We start from the raw sequence: 19,137 nt of genomic DNA on the forward strand, positions 1-19,137 counted from the left end.
AGTGATGTTGAGCACATTCTTATGTAACTGTTGGCCATTTTTACATCTTCTTTGGAAAAATGTCTATTCAGTGTCTTCGCAGTTTTAATTAGGCTATTTGTTATTGGTTTTGTTTTCTATTGGTTAAAGTTCCTTACATGGTTTGGATCTTAAGCCTTTATCAGATATACTGATTATAAATATTTTCTCCCAAACCATAGGCTGCCTTTTTCTTGTAATTCTTATTTCTTTTGTTGTGCAGTTGCTTTTCAGTTTGATAGTTCCACTTCTTTATTTTTGTTTTGTTGCCTGAGCTTTTGATATTAAGAAAAAACTGTTGCCAAGGCCAATATCAAGGAGCTATACACCTATGTTTCCTTCTAGCAGTTTTCTAGTTTTGCGTTTTACATCTAGGTCTTTAATTTATTTTGAAATGATTTTGTGTTTTGGATAATAAAGTTTCTTTCTTTTTCATATAGATATCCAGTTTTTCCAACACCATTTATTGAAGAGACTATCCTTTCTCCACTGTCCCTTCTTAGTGGGTGTATTGGTCTGTTTTCACACTGCTATGAAGAACTTCCCTGAGACTTGGTAATTTATAAAGGAAAGAGGTTTAATTGACTCACAGTACCACATGGCAAAGGAGACCTCAGGAAACTTACAATCATGGCATAAGGGGAAGCAGGCACCTTCTTCAGAAGGCAGCAGGAGAAAGAAGAGAAGGTTAAGGGGGAAGAGCCCTTTTTAAAACCATCAACTATCATGAGAAGTCACTCACTATCATGATAATATCATGGGGGAAACAGCCCCCATGATTCAATCATCTCCCTCCCTCTACAAGGGTGGATTACAAATCCCTCCCTGGACACATGGAGATTATAAATTGAGATGTGATTTGGGTGCACAGAGTCAAACCATATCAATATGCCCCTGACTCCTCCCAAACCTTATGACTTTTACATTTCAGAACTAATCATGCCTTCTCAAGACTCCTCCAAAGTCTTAAGTCATTCTGGAATTAACTCAAAAGTCCATAGTCCAAAGTCTTATTTGAGACAAGGAAAGTCCCTTCTGCCTATGAGCCTGTAAAATCAAAAGCATGTTAGTTATTTCCCAGATACAATAGTAGTACAGGCATTGGCTAAATGTTCCTCTTCCAAATGGGAGAAATTGGCCAAAAAAGGGGCTATAGGCTTCATGTAAGTTTAAATTCAGCAGAGCAGTCATTAAATCTTAAAGTTCCAAAATGATCTCCTTTGACTCCATGTTTCACATTCAGGGCATGCTGATGCAAGGGGTAGGGTCCCATGGCCTTGGGTAGCTCATTCATATGCTGACATTGAGTGACTGTGGCTTTTCCAGGTGCACAGGGCAAGCCATCAGTGGATCTACCATTCTGGGATCTGGAGGACAGTGACCCTCTTCTCACAGCTCCACTAGGCAGTGCCCCAGTGAGGACCCTGTGTGGGGGTTTCAACCTCATTTCCCCTTTGCACTGCCCTAGCAGAGGCTCTTCATGAGGGCTTCACGCATGCAGCAAACTTCTGCATGGATGGCCAAGTTTTTTCATACATGTTATGAAATCTAGGTTGAAGTTCCTAAACTTCAATTATTGACTTCTGTGCACCCACAGGCCCTACACCACATGGAAGCCACAGAGTCTTAGGGCTTGCACCCTCTGAAACAATGGTCTGAGCTGTACTTTGGCTCCTTTTAGTCATGGCCAGAGCTGGAACATCTGGGATGCAGGGTACACAACAGCAGGGCCCTGGAACAGGCTGTAGAAACCATTTTTTTCTTCTAGGCCTCCTGGCCTGTGAAGGGAGGGGCTGCCGCCAACATCTCTGACATGTTCTGAAGACATTTTCACCATTGTCTTGGTGATTATCATTCTACTCTTTGTTACTTATGCAAATTATGCACCTGGCTTGAATTTCTCTCTAGAAAATGGGGTTTTCTTTTCTATCACATTGTCAGGTTGCAAATTTTCCAAATTTTTATGCTCTGCTTCCCTTTTAAACATAACTTCCAATTTCAGATCATCTCTCTCAAGTTAAAAGTTTCACCAATCTCTAAGGGAAGGGACAAAATACCACCAGTGTCTTTGCTAAGCATAGCAAGAGTGATCTTTGCTCCAGTTCCCAAGAAGTTTTTCATCTCTATTTGAGACCACCTCAGTCTGCCCTTTATTGTCCACATTACTATCAGCATGTTTTTCAAAACCATTCCACAAGTCTCTATAAGTTCCAAACTTTCCCACACCTTCCTGTCTTCTCTGGAGCCCTCCAAACTATTCCAACTTCTGCCAGTTCCAAAGTCACTTCCACATTTTCAGGTTATCTTTATAGTAGTACCCCACTCTCTGTGGTATTCATTTACTGTATTAGTCAATTTTCACACTGCTATGAAGAACTTTACTGAGACTGGGTAATTTATAAAGAGAAGAATTTAATTGACTCACAGTTCTGCATGACTGGGGAGGCCTCAGCCAACTTACAATCATGGCAGAAGTGGAAGCAGCCACCATCTTCACAAGGTGGCAGGAGAGAGGAGAAATCAAAGGGGGAGGAGCCCCTTAATAAAACCATCAGGTCTCCAGAGAACTCACTCACTATTGCGGGAAATGCATGGGGGAAACTGCCCCCATAATCAAATCATATTCCTCTCTTGACACGTGAGGATTATAGGTCCCTCCCTCAACACTTGGGGATTACAAATCAAGATGAGATTTGGGTGGGGATACAGAGCCATAACAAATCAGTGGGTTTGGTGAAAATTAGTTGACTCTCTGTATATGCTTAAGTTTACTTCTGGATTCTCTATTCTGTTATACTGGTCTATGTGTCTATTTTTATGCTAGTAACATATTGTTTTGATTACTGTACCTTTGTAATATAATTTGAAATAAAAAAATATGATACCTCCAACTTTATGTTTGTTTTTCTTTCTCAAGATTGTTTGGTATTTGATGTCTTTTGTGTTTCATACATATGTTAGAATTGTTTTTCTATTTTTATGAAAAATGTCATTAGAATTTTGATAGGGATTGTATTGAATCTGCATATTGCCTTGGCTAGAATGGAATTTTTTTTTTTTTTTTTTGAGACAGAATCTCTCTCTGTCGCCCAAGCTTGGGTGCAGTGGCACTATCTCAGCTCACTGCAAACTCCACCTCCAGGGTTCACGCCATTCTCCTACCTTAGCCTCCTTAGTAACTGGGACTACAGGCACCTGCCACCACAACTGGTTAATTTTGTTTTTGTGTTTTTAGTAGAGACAGGGTTTCACTGTGTTAACCAGGATGGTCTCCATCTCCTGACCTTGTGATCTGCCTGCCTCAGCCTCCCAAAGTGCTGGGATTACAGGCATGAGCCACTGTGCCTGGCAGTTCGCATGGATTTTTAAAACAATATTATTTTTTCCAGTCCACAAACATGGAATATCTTTTTGTGTGTGTGACTTCTTGAATTTCTTTCATCAATGCTTTATAGTTTTCAATGTGCAGATCTTTCCCTTCTTTTTTTAGATTTATTCTTAAGTGTTTTATTCTTTTGATGCTGTCATAACTTGAATTTTTTTCTTGTTCTTTTTTCAGCTAGATCATTGTTGGAATAACAGATTGCAACTTGTTTTTGTGTGTTGATTTTGTATGCTGACACTTTACTGAATTCATTTATTTGTTCTATCAGTTTTTTTCCTGAAATCTTTAGAGTTTTCTGCAAAAAGTATAATGTCATCTGGAAACAAGGATTATTTTACTTATTTGTTTCTGATTTGAATGCTTTTTATTTATTTTTCTTGTTTGATTAGTCTGGCTAGTACTTCCAGTACTATGATGAGTGGATATGGTGATAGGGGGCATCCCTGCCTCATACCAGGTATTAGAGGAAAAGCTTTCACATTTTTTCCCATTGATTGTGATGATAACTGTGAGCTTTTCATAAATGGCCTTTTAAATATTCTTACTTTCCTTTAGAAATCTGTAGAGCCCTAATAACATTAATTTCAAAAGTGGAAGGAGAGTTTTCTTCCTGTATTATGAAATGCCCATGTGAGGAGATGGAAACTGAGAATTTAGGATGCAGGAATCTGGGAAATTTTGGAAATAAGAATATATGTAGCCCTTTTTTTTATGCAAGAAGTAGCAGAGTATATTTATATGGTCAATATAAAGTACTGAAGACTGTTTGGGCCTTCAACATTATAACCTACTTAAGATTAAGCAAAATATCAGAGAACCAACTTAAGCAATGCATCCATTATTGGAAATAGAAAAAAATAGCACAGAAGATCATGCTTGGAGGGAATTGTGAGTATTAAAGTAAACAAAACTAGAAGAGAGAGGGAGATGATCAAAGAGATGGCACCACCCATGACTTCCTAAATTAGCCAGGAAGGATTTCATAGGAAGCGATGTTCTCCTAACTTCATGGGTAGTACCAACACAATCTCATTTCTTATTGTTGCTGTGTCTCTACTGAGACTGCAGATTGGAGTGCCCCATTTAATGTAAACTACTTTTTAAAATCATGCATTCTCCCATTTTCAGGCAGTTTCTCTTTCTACTTTTATTCTTAAACACTACCAAAGCATTCTTTATAAATTATTACACATTTAAATAAGACAAAATTTGGGGATGCTAAAAAAATGAGAGATCCTTCTCTTATGGGCATATAAACCAAGAGCATTTTGGTCATAAAATTAAGTAACCAGACATATTTTTAAACTTACCTAGGAACTCTTTCTTTCCTCAGGAAAAATAAAAGGGTTTGGAATACAAGGGCATAAAGAATACCTACTGAATTTGTTCATTCTTTCTTCTCTAAACCTTACCTTGTGAGTCAGAACAATTAGCCAAATGAATGGTTACAAAGTTTTGTGTTCCCGACTGACTGTAATGAGTCAAACTGCATCATAGTGGGATTAACCAGATGCTTAGAGAGTAGAACACAATGTCCAATACTTAGCTCATTCATCAAAGACATTTACTCAAAGGCTGCAAAGCCACTGTTTTCTAAGAAAAACTCTTTAAAATATGCTGCTGCTGTCTCTTTCACGGTTAGAGATAAATTGTTGCCTAAGTCAGATGAATTTTAAAATGCAATTTCTTGCTGAAATATCCATTGTCTAGTATCAGAATGACAAGCTTTAATGAATGGTCACATTTAGAACATTATTTAATACATGCTTTCTATTTTTTCATTAGTGCCTAAGAAGTACATTATCTTGGGTTTCAGAGCAGTTGCACAAAGTGACTTCAATGGAGTGATTAATAGCATTTCTGTACATAACACATTCAAAGGAATTTTGCATCTTATAGATTTATTAAAGGGAATAATCGTTTTTTTAAATGAATGGAAATATGTGCTGTAGTAGACAAGGATACCCAAAGACAGGAATCTCAAGAGAAATAGCACATACATAAAGAGAAAGAGAGAGATACACACACACACACACACACACACAGAGAGAGAGAGAGAAAAGAGAGAGAGAGAGAGAGAGAGAGAGAGAGAGAGAGGGCTGATTTTAAGGAATTGGCTTGCATAACTGTAGAGGCTGGCAAGTCCAAAAAGGTAAGCCAGCAGGCTGGAGACTCAGAGAAGGGTTATAGTGGAACTCCAGAGGCACTCTGCTGGCAGAATTCCTTCTTTTTCTGGAGAAGTCATTCTTTTCCTATGAAAAGTTTCAAATAATTGAACAAGACTTGTCCACATCGTGAATGGTTAAGCTGTATTACTTGTAGTCTATTGATTTAAATGTTATCAATCTATAAAATATTTTTACAGCAACATCCAGATGTGTATGATCAAATATCTAAGATAGCCTAGTCAACTTGACACACAAAATTAACCATCACAGTGACATTTTATGTAACATAAAGACTCCTGCTCTATTGCTAAGCTCACTCAATGTATAGCCACAAACACACCCTGATCATAGTTATTAAGAAGTTATTTCTTTCCTGGAATGTAGAAATTTCATTTCTGCTATTTCTTTGATAAATGTAATTCTTGAGGGTCAATGTGATTCAACTGTATTTTTAGTCTAGCTTTGTGGCCAGTGGATCAAAAGTAGATTTTCAGCCATTTAGCACTTCATCAGATTTAATCAAATGTTGCCCATACGCAAAAGTCAAAACACTATAATTATGGCATTAAAGAAAACCACATTGTTGACTTTGGTAGCTTATTTCAGCATTATAAAATATTTTAATATACATATTATCTTTGCCATTATCTTGTCTTTTTCTCAGTTACAGAGATATAAAGCACTGATTCTCAAAGAATATTCAATTTACTTTAACTTTCCAAGAGTGTTAAGAGGAGGTAAGTGAGTAGAAAAGAGTTTCGGTAGTCAAATAAGTCTGGGAAACATGGATTAAACCCTATATAATATTTACTGCCTTACTCCTATAGACAATGTTAGTGTGCACTGTACATTTTTTCTAAAAACGCAACTCACAGTATACTACTTTTACCACACTGGGTTGACTACTAATCCTTACTTTTCTATAGACTATATTGTTGAACCAGTGTTGCAGAGATATATTTTGAAAACTTCTTTCCTGCTTTAAACATTTATTCTTCTTTTTAAAAATTGCTTCAGGTATTCTCAAGTATCAAACTCTCCACATATATTTTAAGATTATTCTTTCATTGAGAAAGATTGCTTCTGTATTGATTGAGATTATAGGCAATTAATACAGTCAGCTCCCCCCATACTAATGGGTTTTACATCCATGGATTCAACAAGGATAAAATATATTCAGAAAAAAAAAATGTTTGCATCTGTACTGAACATATACAGACTTTTTTCCCTTGCCATTATTCCTTAAACAATATAGTATCACAAATATTTTTGTGGTATTTATATTGTATTAGGTATTATAAGTAATTTAGAGGTGATTTAAATTATACAGGAGGATTTGTGTAGGTTATGTGCAAATACTACAAATTATATATAAGGATCTTGAATATTGATAGATTTGGGTATCTGAGGGTGTTCTGGAATCAATCCCCCATGGATAGTGAGGGTTGACTGTGTATCAACTTGAGTGAATTGCCATCTTAACAATATTGAATTTTTTGTTCAATGAGCAAAAATAGCTTGAGAACAAGCTATTTAGGTATTTTTATTTTTCTGTCAGCAATGTATGGTAGTCTTTAAAAGAGAGGATTTGCACATTTCGGTGTTAATATATAGATACTGTTTTTTATTTACTTGTTACTAGTATTCAATTTCTTTTATTCTCCATTTGTTTGCGATCAATATATAAATACACATCTGACTCTTAGTGATAGGAACAGGAGGCAGGGAAATTCAGGGCAGAAAAGGGCAGGTCCCCAGCAAGGGCCTCACCTTCAAGCCATGAACTGAGGCCGAAAGAGAGAACATACATTACTGTTTTCCTGCTTGAATTTTGCCTTTTTGAAAACCACCCATGGTCTGCCCTGCCCCCTTATCCTGTGCCCACAAAACCCCAGACTCTGCCAGCAGAGACAGGAGACAAAGAGAAGAGAATAAGCAGCTGGAGTGGGAGACCATGCCTTAATGTCGGAGAGAAGCAGCTTGATTTCAGAGGGATGGCTTGATGGTGTGGTTTCCCACTCCATCACCTTTCAGCTCTCCTGCCTGCTGAGAGCCACTTTCACTGGCAATTATGTAAATGATGCATTTCTCTCCTAGGCATTCGTGGCCTCTTTCTACTTTCCAGGACCTGCAGTGCTTGGTTGGGTCTTTGTTGCCTACCCTGATGAACCCTTCTTATTTTCCTTATGAGTACATGAGGAAGAACTGTGGGTAATTGGTGATGGGTGTGTAGAAATTTCTTTTGCTTTTCAGACTTCCCTAGAATGTTAACACTCATGCTAGTCCACACATAGTCTTAAAAGTTATGGAAAATATTCAGCTGGTTTCTCCTTGTTCCTAATAATGTCAACTTATTCCTTTTTAACTATTTCGCCCAGGGAAAAAGCACAGTGGGTCTCTTCTGCCCTAGAAGGGGATCATTTTCTGGATTTTAATTTGTTTAAGTTTGTTTAAATTCTTAAAGCTTTCAGAAATTTAAATGCACTTAATATTTTCTTGGTTATCTACCTTTTTCTTTTCGTTAGGGTAAAGAAATTATGTATAATTTTTGCATTGACGGTAGAAGCGTTCTTGTTTATATATGTCTATTTGGTTTATCAAAAATGTTTATAAACATGTTACTTTTGCACACTAATTTCTTTCCTTCTTTTTAATTCCTACTAGTGATTTTCTTTATATATTTTACATAACTATATACAATAATACAACTATATTCAGATTTTAAGATAAATTACTACTTCATCGAGAAATTGGATAAAATGCTTGACCTATATTTGTTAATCTCATTAAACTGAGGCTTTAGAAAATGTACTATATTATTGATAAAAGAAAAGTGTATATCAGCAGAACATAATAATTTGGAAATAACATCATCATATGTCAGTAATATATAATAAAGTTATTATTTTAATTATGTAAGTAAATGTGAAATGTTTAGTTAATATGCTGGTGTAAAAATAGACCAACAAAAACCTGAACCCTTACTGTGAAAGCCAAATATAGGAGAAAAATAGAAGTAGAGAGAAAGTACTGTACAAATCTACTAAATGTGATATAAACATAACTTTGTTTAAAATCCCATGTGTGATGGCTGATACTGAATGTCAACTTGATTGGATTGAAGGATACAAAGCATTGATCCTGAGTGTGTCTGTGAGGGTGTTGCTGAAAGACATTCATGTTTGAGGCAGCGAAGAGATTCACATTTGAGTCAGTGGGCTGGGGAAGGCAGGTGCACCCTTGATCTGGTGGGCACAATCTAATCAGCTGCCGGAGTATATAAAGCAGGCAGAAAAATGTGAAATGGAGAGACTGACCTAGCCCCCCGGCCTACATCTTTCTCCTGTGCTGGATGCTTCCTGCCCTCAAACATCAGACTCCAAGTTCTTCAGTTTTGAGACTCAGACTGTCTCTCCTTGCTCCTCAAGCTTGCATACAGACCATTGTGGGACCTTGTGATTGTGTAAGTTAATACTTAATAAACTCCCCTTTATAGATATGGGTATCCATCCTATTAGTGGTGTCCATCTGGAGAACCCTGACTAATATACCATGTGTTTGTGTATGTACTAATGTTATACAACACACAGCATGAATAAGAGTTAGGTCTGGAAATAAAGGTGCAAGGATAACAGGAAGGGTGTTGCAGAAAGTAGGGGAATCAAGTTTAGACATGAGCAAAAACAGGATTTACACATCTCAGCAGGTTAACAAAATAGAACAGACACTTCTCAAACCCAGGATTCAAACCAGGATTCTGTGATCTTAAACTCCATTCTGTTTTTATGGCCCTATACTGTTTGACTGAAATTGTTGGGTGCAATGCTCTTAGAGAGACATATACCTGTGAGGACAGTGACCAAGTCCACCAGGAAGTTCTAGGTGTGAGATCACCACCTGTAACGTCGATTTGTTACAGCTGCTTGGCTGGTGGCTCCTTCTTTGAGAGCTTCAACTATCTCACTCAAAATCAAATCTCCCTGACTGAAGCTTTTAAACTCAGACCTTTTCATATACCTTGCAAGATAAAGGGGGCAGGCGGGAAAGGAAGAGGGATTCAATGACTCTGAAATTTCTTCCAGATGGTAGCTCAAAAAGAATACTGTATGTGCATGTGTGTGTGTACATATGGCTGTATGATGGGAGGAGGAAATTGATAATCTTTCCACAGCGGGGAATATCAAATAACTGTTTCTTCATTGACGAGGCAAAAGTTCTCAAGAGATTCTCTATATGAGGAACAGTATGGGTTAAAAGAGATTGAGGCAGAAAGATGGAAAGAAAGATTGAAATAAATTATAATTCTCATCAATTCGAGTAAAGAATACTTTAGAACAGACTATTCTCAGATGGACAGAAGTGTGTCTGTAGAGTTATTAATCATAAAGTAAGAAAGCTCTAGACTGAAGTTAAACATTGTTTATCTATGTAAAAGCAGTTGCAGACCTATATCATGCATGTTCTTATACTCCCTCTCCTCCAACATAACATATTTTATTGCACAACAAATAACTGGTGTGTTGCTGTAAATGTACTACTATGAGGGACATAGGTGATACAGAGACTTCATTTCTGAACCATGAGTTTATTCCCCAAAACTGTAGGCATTCCAGTGGAGGCAATGATGGCAGCATTTTCTTAATTTCATCTGTCATTTATGTTTTATTTTGTTTGTTGTTTTTCTAACCCACTCTGAAAAGATGGTGGAAGAGATTGCAGAGGGAGCCTAGAAATCATCCATCCTGACATTAGGTTCTGCTTCTCAAGACAAAAGAGCATGACACATGTGCCTTGCTTGCATTCGTTTGTGCTAATGCATCCTATAGATTTAAGCTACCTTTTTGTCATTGTGTTTTTAAGGCAATGCCATGTCAATTTAGTCAGTACTAAATGGCTGTTGGTAAAAAAGATGGTTATAATTAAAGTAACAAAAATATTAGTAAGACAACATTTATGTATTCATTGTGTTGACTTAAAGCAATATTTTTTTGGAATTTTGGTGCAAACAAAAGCATTTTAATGAATAAATTTACAATTAAAATTAATATAAGAGATGTAACAGGCAATACTTGTCAAAAATAACACATTACATTATAGGCATATCTTCCAGCAAAACAATCAATTTTCAAGGAAAAGAAAATGATATTCAAGGCAAGGAAAACATTCATAGTCTATAATGTCAAAATGCAGTGAATTTTTAAGGGTTGATGCCTGGGCTTTGTTCTTAAGCATGTACCAAAATTAGGCTGAACAGATGGAACTCCATCTGCAGTATGTCTATATCTGTGTAGTGATGTTCTATAATATGCTGATATATAAAAACTATAAATAGAAAGCCGTGTAAATTAGTTTGCCTTTTATACATTCTAACTAGTTGAAAATCCTAAAAATCTTAGCTAATTGGTAAAACAAAAAGAATGTCTGTTCACCTTATGGTTCATGGTCTTTTTTTATAGCAATGCCAACATGTTTACCATGATTCCTGTCCTAGACTAGTCTGTGAAGTTAGGAAGAAAAATTGCGGAGGAAAAGAGGAAAGCTAGACACTTTAAAGTGCTTGGGGATCAAAAAGTTGGAAGTATTTTCCACCTGAGGAAAATTAATTGCAAAGATTGAGTTTATTTATAAGGTACAATGATGCCGGCTATTGGTTTTAAAGAATAGAATGTTTCCACTACTTTATATTATTTTTATTAAGAGGATTGAAAGGCCCATTTTCTGTCAGTACATGAATAATTCATTTTTACAAGTAATTATTGCAAATTTCAAAAAAATACATTTTCTGTAAAAGACAGCACGAATTTCACATAGAGATAATCCTTAGTGATTTTATTTTTTTCCTAAGGGAACCAAAAGGAAAATGATTTGGTATATTATAGAAATACTTACAGTGTAGAAAAATTGTCTTTTATATTCTGTATACATCAATATTACTTTCGTCAAATATTAAGTATCTACAGACAGGCGAGGTGACGTTGGATAATTTACTTAATTTCTCTTCATTTCAGATTCCTCGTATGCAAAAGGGGGATTATATTTATTCGTGGGGTTATTATTAGAATTAAATAACTCAACACATGCAGATAACTTAGAGCAGTCCCTGACATATGATAAATATTCAGTAAATATCAGCTATTACAATATAGAGAATACTCTTTGTGGTCCAAATATTAGCTAAAATCTTCTCCAAATGGTTCTCTAGGACAAATTTAAAAAGACATTTGTTGCCCTGTACTCTAAAAATTATTTACTTTATTTAAATTTTTTTTTCTCATCATAAGGCATACCTGTGTGCCTGAAATTAGGAATTTATAGGGCAGTTTTGAGAATGTTCTTTGAATTTACCTGGTTATATTCCTGTTATGATCTGGACTTCTGCTCATTTTTCTGGTTAGTGAAATAAAAACCATTTCATGATTTTTTCTCAGTTTTTTTTTTTTAATTTTTAAAGGTCTTCTCTCCCAAAATGTCATTCTCTCCCATGATCTTGCTGTTTTTCCAGTCTCTCTTGAATTTAAGTTGACATGCTCCATTTCTTCTAGTTACTCTTTATGGCTTTCCCTTCCTCTTATACAAGAGAGTCTTCCACTGATCAATACTTCAAAAGCATGATTATTTCACCTCAAAAGCATAATTATTCACCTCAAAAGCATAATTATTTCTACTAATGACGAGAAAAATGAAGCAGAGTGGTCAAGTGTATTTGTCAGTTTAAATGTGGGTCTGACTTTGAAATTCTGTACTTTTCAATTACTTCTAAGGCTGTCGATAAATAATTACAAAAGGTTCTGCTACTCCTACACATAAAAACAGATGAAGGGATGGGTTAGCTATATGCATTGTCAGGCAGGCCAATATGCTAGTTTAGGCTTGTTTTGTCCCCAAATACCTCATTGCTGGGAGCCTTTTCGGTCTTTTTTTTTTTTTTTTTTTTTTTTTTTTTTTTTTTGCATTTTTATTTTTACTATACTATAAGTTCTAGGGTACATGTGTACCTGGAAGCCTTTTCTAAAGAGTCCCACTCCTTCTCAGACAATGCTGTTGAAACCAAGGTGAGTAAATGTAACATTTGTGTTGTATATTTGCTTTAATGTAATGGGAGAGGTAGTTGATTTAAATGGTTCAGAAAAATCAAGGTTTGGAAATAAATTAGGGATGCATATGTTCAAACATAGTTCAGGTTTTAATAAAAATGTAGAACCACTTTGGACATTGTTTAAATAAGACTTCCTATTAATAAAAAAAGGCCAGCCATAATTTTCCACTGGTCCCAGGTAAATCAAGAGTATGGAAAAGGAGAGATATTCTTTATATTAATTATTATCCTAAATCAAAAAGAAAAATTACAATTGCCTAGTTTTTGTATTCTGCAAGAAGTTAACAGTTACCATAAAAATTAAGAATAAATAGGGAAAAATCACATATCATAAGAACTGAACCGTTCTTACTGGAGATAGTTACACACGCTTCCAAAAGGAGAAAATGATACTAATAAATAGGAATTTATATAGCATCTATTTATTCTCATATTATATTGCACATGTGTTTTTTCATAGAGGTTTTCAAAAAGACAAATACTTGGGCCACACCCCAAACCTACTGAGTCAGAATTTCATCTACTGTTAATTACTGTGTGCAACCACATTTCAGAAATACTGCTCTAGGCAATAAACTGCTGCTCTTCAAAAATACAAAAAGAAAGTTATTTTAATGCATTCATTATACAACAATTTGAGCAATAGGAATACAAAACAAAAATAATAAGTTGTTTTCACATCATATTTATATTATTGTCATATTTTAAGAAAAGAGTTTATTTTAAAATAAATGTTGGGGAGGTTTGGAGAAAGCAATGAAATCAAATAAAGCTCACAACTTATTCCCTAGAATATTTTAAGTATTTTGTTAAAAAATTACAATGATTGCAGAATGAGTGATAAGCCATATCAAAAACTGTTTTGAAGAATTTCCATTGATATATCTCCACCTTTCAGCATTTACTCAAAAATAATATGTAGATTATTTTTAAATTATTTTACTTTATTTGGCAAAACATTGATTTGTTCTGATTTCAAACATCATATATTTTTATAACAGTATGAGTATACTTGGCAGTTTTGATTTTGAGCTATAGAACATTAGTTAATTTCCCAGACCCTGGCTTAGGTTAAAGTAAAGCTTGTCTTATGACAAGAAAAATTTACATTCCTAAAATTCCATTTATTTGAACTCTACTCTCTAATTTTTATTTACATTTTGTAAGGAGCTTAGCTGAAGCCCATTTCTACTTTGCTAATGTATTACTGGTATCCTCATCAAATAAATTATGAAAACAATTTTAGGAAGCATGTCTCCTGTCACAAAATAACCTTCTTCAATCATTATTTTCAAATCAAACTTTTATGTGAAAACCACTGTGGAATTGTTATCAATATGGTTCAAAGCTAGTTGAAAAGAAGTGGGAAAACTTTTCACAAGTTTCCAAAACTATGAAACAAATAATGATACTGATTTTTGTATAGTGAAATATAGTCTACATAAATATGCATAAATCAAATATTTAGCAAAATATTTCCACAAAACAAACACTTATGTAACCACCACTTGTGACAATACATGAAATGTTTGTCAACATCTTAGTTTCTTTAATTGGCCCATCCTAGTAATAACATTCTCTCTTCCCTCTAAAGAATGTCACTATTCTGAATTTTATGGTAATCACTTCCTTGTATTTCTGTACACTTCTTATTTTATGTATCTATTAACACTCTATATAAGGTTCTATAAACAATCTTGTTTAGGTTTTCTTATACTTTATGCTGGTATTATTCATATGGGAAATTGCAATACTACATTCTTTTGTTGTAACCTGCTTTCATTCAAAAAAATTTTTTTAAGACTCAGGCATATTTTTGCATGTAGTTCAGTAATTTTCATTGCTTAGTACTCTTTTTATGAAGATACACCATTTTATTCCTTGTATCATTAAAATGCATTTGGGTTTATGACTTATTCAGGTTTTGACTTATGAATAATGCTGCTAATAACACATCTTATACATGTTTTCTGGTGCACACATGGACACATTTCTCTAGGGAATATGCTTAGGAGTATACTTGTTGGATTTTAGTGTATGCCTATTGTAGTGAAATACAATTATAATTCTAACCATCTGGATTTAGTGCAAGCCCCACGAGCTAATGGCATTATCCCCATTAGGAATGTTACCACATCAGATGCCAGCAGCAAGTTTAGGGGCCCCTAGTCTCCCCTGTTTCAATAATTACGTTGAACCACATTTCTGACTTGCTACAAATCCAGGGGTGTTACCATGAATGATTCAGTTTTGAAAATTCACCAGAACAACTTACGGAACTCAGGAAAGTTCTATACTCACAGTTTATTTATCCTGATACAAATCAGGATCAGTCAAATGAAGACATTTCTAGGACAAGGTGTGTTAAGTTCCCAAATGCAGATGTTCTGTGCCTTCTCCCCATGGAATCAGGGTGCATCACCTTCCCACAACATTCATGTGTTCACTAAGCAGGAGGCCCACCAAACTCCAGTGTCCATGGTTTTTATTTGGAGATTTATTACACACATATGATTGATTGAATCATTGGCCATCTGATTGAAGTCAATCACCAGCCATCCTCCCCTGCCTGGAGGTTGAACTGGCACAAAGCCTCAACCTCTTAATCATATGGTTAATCTTTCTAATGACCAGCCCCCATCCTAAATTGTCCAGTTAAACTAAGGTGTATTCCAAGAAGTCAATGAATAATAAAGACACTCCTATCACTTGGAGTATTCCAAGAATTTTAGAAGCTTTATTCCAAGAACTCAGAACAAATACCAGAACAGTTCTTGATACCCAACACCTGTCTTTAGGGTCTATATATAATGTGAAACTGGTATTGAAAGTGGTTAACCAAATCACTCCCCTGCAAGCTGTTCATGAGCTCCTGTTTCTTCACATACCAAAACTTGTGGTCTATTTTTTGTTGCTGTTCTCTTTATATTTTTTTCTTCTGTAAAAAAATTCCACTCTGGCTTATCCATAGAGATATCATGCTGTAATTTTAAATTATATTTTTCTATATAATAATGAAGTTGAACCACTTTTCATGTATTTAATGACTAGATATCCTCATTTCTTTCTTTGAAAACAGTGCTCAAGTCTCTTGTCTATATTTCTTTTAGGATTCCTATCTTTTTGTAAAATTGATTTGTAGACCCTTGGTACATATTCTGGATATAAACTCTCTGTTAGTTTTATGTATTTCAACTATATTTGTCATATATATTTTATATAGACAGATATAAAATAGATGTTTTGCGAGTTCTCAGACTCAGACTACAGTCCTGATGAAAACATTTACAAAAGCTCAGAATGCACTGATGTTCATCAGGGATGAACCAGGAAGCTGGAAACCATCATTCTCAGCAAACTAACACAGGAGCAGAAAACCAAACACCACATGTTCTCACTCATAAGTAGGAGTTGAACAATGAGAACACATGGACACAGGGAGGGGAACATCACACACCAGGGCCTACGGTGGGGTGGGGAGCTAGGGGAGGGATAGCATTAGGAGAAATACCTAATGTAGATGACAGGTTGATGTGTGCAGCAAACCACCATGTTACCTGTATACCTATGTAACAAACTTGCACATATGTTCCGCACATGTATCTCAGAACTTAAAGTATCATAAAAAATATAATAACAGTAGAATTGTAGGGGCAACTTGACCTAAAGCTAGATCTCAAATCTTAATACTCTTGTCTGCCTACCTGAAATCAAAATAAAAAACTTTCTGAAAAAAAAACTCAGAACAAAAACTTTTTAAATCATCTAAACACCTAAATTTGCCTACAGAAATAGATTTGAGTATTTTCCTGTGAATCAGGATTGTAATTAATTCTGATACTTTAATTCTGTGACAATATTGAGTGAATACTTTTTCCTAATTAATTACCAATCAAGTAGATACAGAAATTCAGTGAAAGAAAATAACAAAAGGTATATATTTATGGATTGAGAAACTGTATAGTCGGGTGGTATTAACAATCAACAAAGAGTACTGAAGAAACACTGGATGCCTTGTAGAGTGTTGCAGTTATGAATTGAGGACTCAAAAGAATATAAAGGAATTCAGACAACAAAAGAAATGAAATTGACCAGGTAACATACATAGTAATAATTATAGTATGAAACTGAGACTAAAGCTCCAAGAAACTTTCAAATGTCAGTACACTGAAAGTCTTGAAACAAATGGAACCAAAGCCTAAGTCAAGAGGTGAACCAAGAAAGCTCTTTTCATTAAAATAGACCCCCAAAAGAACAGGGCATCAGTGATTAAAAATGTCAGAAGATACAGCAAAGAAAAGTAAAGTAAGGATCATGATAGCAAAACTCAATAATGTCAAGATTCTAAAGGTAAGAAGGATTCTGTTCCCCATTTGTGACTGGGCTATTATGAAGATGATTTGAAATTTCAAAGATCTTTTTTTTTTTTACCTTTTCCTGTTAGTACGCTAATCTTTCATGATTAGGTTAATATAGAAGTGCTAAAGAAAATAGAATTGAAAGCAGATAAATGCATTGTTATTGAATGAGAGTGTGTTGACCTAATTTTGGTATATTTGAGTACCTGAGTCAGTCTATAATATAAATTGCTGTGATAGTTAAGTCAGTTATTTAGAAATGTTTCCTCTGCCTTGCATGTGATCATATATATTTAAACATTGTCCTTGGTTCCGTGTATTTGTTTGTTCACAAATTGTCCAAAGTGCAACAATAACACTTTTTCTAAGACATTTAGAAACCACCTATATTTTCCTTACTGAAATAATAAAAGACCAAAGCATTTGAAAGAAGGCTTTTTTTCCAATTAAAACAAGGTAATGAACATTATTTTCACACTCTGTTATGAGTAGTGAGTTGGAAAAAAAAAATGTTAGGACTAATCTTTATTTTTTCTAACCCAATGAGCTGATTCCAATTATCAGTGTTGTGTAACTATAATTAATATCTTTCTGATTATCATCAGGAAAGTAGGGAGCAGAGGACTACATAAATCACAGTTTAATAATAGTTTATGCCTGCCGAGGTTTTATTTTTCAGAGCTAGTTTTCAAAGAACCATCTATATTTTTCCTGGTTACCTCTAAGTTGACTGCTACTGAGTGAAGAAACAACGTATATGTGTAGCTTAGCAATTAATATTTCATTTCTAATTTCAGATGTCAGTAACATAAGTCAAGGAGACATTGAGTGTAAGGTCAGAGATGGTATGAAGAAAGCTATCCCAAAATAGATCTTGGTCAGAAATCTTGTCATCAATTTTGAATGGCATTTCTCACCAGAACACAGAACTCACATTGATTCACTTATTGGGGCTTCTTTTGACTCATTCTCTAGCAGGAAACTCATAAACTGGGCATGTTTGAAAGTCCCTTTATCTTTTCTACAATATATTATTTAAAAATGTCAAATCTGTTTTGCCGTTCCTGGAATCTAAATGATTCAGGATGAACTGCTCATATATACACAGACTCACTCCTAAATATTTTTTAAAAATTATGTGTTGTTACCCTGCCAGTAAGAAAATGCATCACCTTTATGCATAGCACTGTTCTTCTCTTTCTACCTTTTCTTGATCATATTGTCGTAGTTATATTGCTGCATACTTTCACTTCCATCTTGCAATTTGAAAGAAAATGAAATGGCTTAATAAATAATGATAGTGAAAATAATATTGGCTCGAAGAGTTTTTTGATCTCATAGGATATTAATCTTTCTTTTCAGTCATGTTAACAGCCCAAATCCATAATACATTGTGGGATTATTAAGAGGGAGAGAAATTTTTACATGCCACATTTGTTTGACCTCAGGGTCCCCTCTAGTGATCTTACTCACTTCTTATAAGACATTGGACATTTAGGATACATGGGATCAATTTATTTGCACTAGGAATACATCAGAAGAATCCCCAAAACCCCAAACTCTTCATTAAAAAAATACTAGTTTCATAACTACCCTCTTCAACATCTATTATCCTCGTTTTATAAATACCAAATTTCCCTACTCAGAAATCTCACAATATCCCTATTATAAATAGGAGACTAAATATTTAAAGTGAACAAAATGCAGAATATCACCAGATGGTTCTATCCAAAAAGAGTATCACACTTAATCCTGGGCAGTAAAAGCCACTCACATAGTCCTACACTTCAACTGACCCCCAAATATTACATACACACATTCACATACATGCACACATCCTGTGTTAAGATACTTACTACTTGGAGTTTGACAGTTAGTACTTACACACAGTCAACTGTAATTCTAGATATATATTCTTAGTAGCACAGTTCAGGCATCAGAGAACCACTTCTCCATACCTCAGACTCCATATCCTCAAAATAAAGGGTGTCTGCAATTGAGTGGCCTCTAGTTTTGTGGATTGTTCCTTTGCTGTAGAGACAGACACTGATTCAGAACATGAGAAGGGTTTCAGCAGCAAGTGCACTTAGGTCAGTGAGTAAAACATATAGC

This window comes from Macaca thibetana, chromosome 15, assembly GCF_024542745.1.
Source record: "Macaca thibetana thibetana isolate TM-01 chromosome 15, ASM2454274v1, whole genome shotgun sequence".
In the NCBI taxonomy this organism is placed as follows: Eukaryota; Metazoa; Chordata; class Mammalia; order Primates; family Cercopithecidae; genus Macaca; species Macaca thibetana.